Below are 5,759 nucleotides of genomic sequence, written 5' to 3' on the forward strand. Positions count from 1 at the left end.
AAAATAAAAAAAGAAAAACTAAGGAAGAATAGTAATGACAATAAAAGTGATTATAGGTTTGTTTTGATTATTTTGTTGGGCTTGGTGTGGTGACACAGAAATGGAATTTAAAACTCTAGAGGTAAAGGCAGGAGGATCAGAAGTTTGAGGAAAGCCTGGACTATATAGTGAGAAGCCAAAAATACTTTGTCTTTAGAAGAAGGTAAAAAATGTGGACTAAAAGAACCCTCAGAGAGGATGAGTAATAAAACATCATCCCCAGAAGCTTCAGAATTCAAAGTTATCTGTCACGGGGTATAGGCAAGAAAACTCAGACCTACTCCACTAGGCATTGTTGGTTCGCCCTTTTCACATAGAAGCAGGGAACAAAGCTTTCATAAGTTTCTAATTGCCTTTTTATCTCCTTACAACCAGTGATTTTACTTTTAAAATCCAATCTGTAATTTTAAAAGTGAATATAAACTACTGATTAGTGATAGAACTGAAGGCAATCTCCATGATCTTCACAGAGAGTGTGCAGGTATTTTCTCAACAGACTTACTTTAAAAACTGATGAAAATAATTATAGATTTAGGTATATTTCCATGGGAAGATAGATTATAGACAGTTCTAATGTTTTGTATCCAAGGAAAATGCTACAAATGAAAGCAGTTCATATATAGACAGCATTTGGGATATCATGATGTTACATTGATATGTCTGATAGTGACACTAACTCAGAAAATTATTGTGATTTTCAATTTAATATCAAAACAGATTAATAATTTTAATGTTAGACTTCATTAATCCTTTATCAAAACTTTGCTGCTAGAGTGTAAAAATCTATTGATTAACTTAAAAAATAACTGAAGCAGTTATCATAAAGGACTCACCCTTTACTAAACTTAATGTTAATGACAGAACCAGGTCTGGAACTTGTTTTAATGCAAAAACCCATTCTCTTTTTTCATATCATATTTTCCACTATTATCTCTACATTAATCTTTGAGTAGATATCCCTCTTTAATATAGTCATATCATTTGAAGGTAGTGCTTGCATTATTAAGATACATTAGTTCTGTAAATTAGACAACCACATAGATGCCCCTAAAACTCAGTGTCCCTCCACTTTCTTCAATATTCTGGACACTGCTATTTTTTCTGATGTGCATACCAAACAGCTGCATATTCTTCTTATCAGCTCCCTGTCCTCCCCACCTTCATAGAGGAGCACAAATATATGCACATTCTTTACATTAGTTTATCCATTTTCGTTGGCATTCGGAACTGGAAATGGGACTCCTTGACTGCTTTTCTAATACTACAGTCTGCTAAATGACTGACCAAGAAAGAAGGGATACAGTAGTAAAATAAAATATACATTGTTTACAAACTAAGTCAGCACATTAGATCTCATACAAAACTTATAGCCTGTCCAGCAAAGCATATTGCCTCACAGCAATAACCTGACAGTCACAAGAAACATGCAAAATCAATTTCTAAATTGAGTAGATCAAAAGTGAAAGCCTATAGAAGATTGCCACAGATTTAAGATACACACCCACAATAAATTCTGAGGTAGTTAAGCAATCACAAGGCATGTCCAAAGGCAATGATTTCACTGACCCATAATCCTCATGTTACTATTTTCCATTTATTCAGCTCCAGATTTTGTAACCATTTTGCTGTGCATAAACATTTCAAGCTGCAAGCTTAACCAAGAATACTGCTTCTGTGTGCTGTAGAGAATCTGTCAAGGAAAAGGCAGGTGTGGCTCAATTTTCCCAGTGTGATTGCAATGCAATAACATGGTATTTTGGCAACTTTTCAGAGGAGCTCTGACCAGTTTTGCAAAGTGTCTGTTCATTTCAGTACAGTGATCCCCATTTGCAAAAGAGATGTGCTCTCACTCATACTGTTTTTTGCAGACTGAGAAATGAGGAAGCATAGTTTTTTGTTCACTTTTATCCCCCTAGTTAACCACAAAGGAACATGTCTTAAAACTCCAGCAATGGTTGGTTATGATTTATAACAGTGTCCAGAAATTGATTTCCCAAGGTTCTTCCTTCATTTCTTCTTAGATAAAAAGTGTCGACACATGTAATTATGTATAATGTGAGCAAGAGAAAATGACTCAGACTAATTCACACCGAGAGGAGACTATCTAAAACCTTGTTCTTGTATTGTGTAGTATTGTGTTAACCTCTGAGCTCAGAACTGACAAAATGGCTACAACAAAGAGCTCCTAAAGTATAGCAGTTAGACTCCAGTTATTTCTTTGTCTAATATATTCATAGACCATACTGTGAGCCTGAAACTGGCAACTCACATCCTTATTGCAAATGCAACAATTTTTACTCACAGGCACAAAAATTTGCTCTATTGTCTCCTTTCATGGTTTTTGTTTCACAATGGATCCTGCTTTCCCTCCAACTCTTAAGCATCATAATGCATAGAGTTTAATGGGAGGTCATAAAACAAGGACATACAAAATTAAAATTGGTCCCTAAGCTCCATTTAGGGCTAGACGAGTTTTTGTAGGCCTTTCCCTTGTGGTAGTATTAACTTACATATAGAACCACATATTTTGTCTAGTATCTCACAGAATCTTATAACATAGGACGTTTGCTCTTAAAACCTAGCATGTCATAGATTAGGTCCAGCCAAGCTAAGCATTATGAAAGTTTCTAAGGTCCCTGATATTGTCCACTTTTCACATCATACCAGCTTAATTAAAGACAGTAATTTCAAAAAATTAAAAAAAATCTTAAAAATTTAAAAAGCATGAAGTAGGATCAAAACCCAGTGCCATTGTCCTTGGCCTGGGTTTTGATCCTGCTTTATGTTCTGGCTTTGTGGGAGCCTAGCCAGTGTGGATGCTCACCTTCCTAGACCTGGATGGAGGGGGGAGGACCTTGGACTTTCCACAGGGCAAGGAACCCTGACTGCTCTTTGGACTGGAGAGGGAGGGGGAGAGGAGTGGGGGGAGGGAGAGAGGAGTGGGAGGAGGGGGAGGGAAATGGGAGGCTGGGAGGAGGAGGAATTTTTTTTCAATAAAAAATAAAAAAAAATTAAAAAGCAGTGTATTGACTCTGTTTATGGCAAAGGGTGTCATAAATCACACTTGTATGTCTATATATTTATCTTATTTTCACCATTCAAATATGCTTCATTGGGATAAGAGTTTATCCTATATGACTCCTTTTGTTACTCATTTAACCCAGGAAATAGAAATACACCATCAAGTTTGATTGAAAAAAATTAAATAATACTTCTGATAATCCCCATTTTTTTCTTGGTTCCCTATATATATGTGGTATCAAGCCTTCCAAAGTTCACTTAGCCTGAATCAATTCCTTGGAAAATGTTTATACATTTGGACCCTCTCTGTTATAAATATTCTTGATCCTCAAGTGAAAAGGCCAAGCAAGATAGTAAATCTGGGCTATTTTCATATGTGAAGACAACAGAGTAATGGAAAGAGCTATAACCTGTTAAGGATCTTGGCTTGAAATCAAAATGCACACAGTTTTCAAATGTTAATCAGACTTTAATAAGGTTATTTCTTCAGAAAAGGCAACAGAACCAGAATAATTGCTGTAATTTGAGCAAGTTGTTTTACTTCTTTAGCATAAATTTCTTCATTTCTAAAACGAAGGAAAATAATTGGGTGTAAGAATGTAGTGATGCTTTCTCAGTGCTTTCGTACATTGTACTGCACAATAAGGAAGGGTCATAACAGGTTTTGATGATTGAGAATTCAAGATAAAATTTAAGACCAATAGTAGATAGATTCCAAATGGCCTGTCAAATCCAGATTCTGGGTAGATGCTTAAATTTAATTATTTAACTTAAAATTGTTATTACGAGAATATGTTAGCATAGAGTTACATTTTGTATGAAAATGATCAAAGCCTGGAAATAGTGTAAACCAGGATCCGGAATCATCAGGAGCTGGGAACTCACAGATGCTTCTAAAACCCCAAGTGACTTTGGCAGTGCTCCCAATGTTCTCCCTTTGTTAATGGAAGCAGACTGAGCACCTAGAGCTAAGGGAAGAGACAATGAACAAAGACTGAGGATTCTTTATAAATACCACAAAATTAGTGCAGTTAGAATTGAGATAGATAACATCACACCTAATTTACTTTCTGAACACTTTTTAGATGCAGTTTTAATTCTACACCAAAAAAAAGTCTGTGTGGAATTAAAATTTTATGTTGGGAACCAACTTATGTATATGAAAATAAAATAAATTTCTTAACTAATGCACTGAGATTTTACAGAAAAAATAATAACAAACTAATCACCACTTCTTAAAGGCAGCATTTTCTGAGAAATCTTGATTGAGGGAGCCATTACTGAATTAACAGAAACCTGGCTCTAGAGAAATTTCCAGGAATCCACAAGGATGACCCCAGCTAAGAACTTAAGTGATAGAGGAGAGGGGACCTGATCTTCACTTGCCCTGTAGTCAGACTGATGAATATCTTAAATGTCAGCATAGACGCTTCATCCAGCAACTGATCAAAACAGAAGCAGAGACCTGCATTGGAGCGCTGGAATAAGCCCCCAAATTCCAGTTGAAGAGTGGGAGGAATGAGAATATGAGCAAAGAGGTCGAGACCATGATGGGTTTACCCACTGAAACAGGAAACAGTCTACCTGAGCTAATTGGAGTTCACCAATTCCTGCTGGACTGGGAAAAAACAAGCATAAGACCAAACTAGTCCCTCTGAATGTGGTTGATAGTAGGGAGGGCTTTGGACCTTCCACAAAACCATGTGCCTTACCTTCTCTAAGGATTGGATGGGGGTGGGGTGAGAGGATGTGTGGAGGAAATGGGAGGAGAGAAGGGAGTGGGAACTTGGATTGGTATTTTTTAAATCTAATAAATTTTTTAAAAGCTCAAAAGTTACTAAAAAAACTCAAGCATTTCCTATCCTTTGGCCAAACATGACAAATGAGCTAATGCATACAGTTGTTAATACTAGACTTTAAATTGTCAAGGTAGCTTCATACAGTACTATGTACTAGAATGGTTTAGCCTTGAATTTGTATGAAAATAGCTCCAAGTTCCTATTCACTAAATATCACTAAATGAAAAGATGGAAGAAAGGTTGCATTTGCATTCAGCACATCCAAGCCATCTTGCATAATGGTGATGCCACAGCGTTTGGGAGGAGCCAACATGCATAGCCAGCATGCACATATTTAAGGATTCATGTAGCCTGTGGTTTTACTGTAGCCATCTGTGACTGGCCCACATCCCAGTCAGAGAGTAACTTATAACCTAAGGGAATCAAATTTAATATCTCTTACCGATTGGACTATGTCACAGAATTTTCCAATTTAATGATTCCCCAAGGTCAGGCAGTTTGAAATTTCCTCAGTGATTTTTCTCTAGGTAAGACTATAACAGACACAGAGATATTTTTCATTGTGAAACTTTTTACAACTGAAATTTAGAACTAAGGTGGGTATTAAGAAAGACTTCTACATCAGCTATGATCGTGTCTAATTTTATTCTGAAAAACAATTTAGTTCCCTCTGCAGATTCAGAAGTGTCTTCTTTGCGTTTATGCTGAGGGGTGTTTATACTACTTACCATGACCAAAAGGACCATTTACCAGGTGGCCAGAGACAAGCAGAGGAGCTCCAAACCCAAAGTATGAGATGCACTCAGAATACTATTGATTCCAGTCCTACATTACTTACCTAGACTTGCTATTTCAAAACTAGACTATTGTATTCATACTGCTTCATCTAGGTAGTTTTTT

Source organism: Microtus ochrogaster, unplaced genomic scaffold, assembly GCF_000317375.1.
Source record: "Microtus ochrogaster isolate Prairie Vole_2 unplaced genomic scaffold, MicOch1.0 UNK13, whole genome shotgun sequence".
Taxonomy (NCBI): domain Eukaryota; kingdom Metazoa; phylum Chordata; class Mammalia; order Rodentia; family Cricetidae; genus Microtus; species Microtus ochrogaster.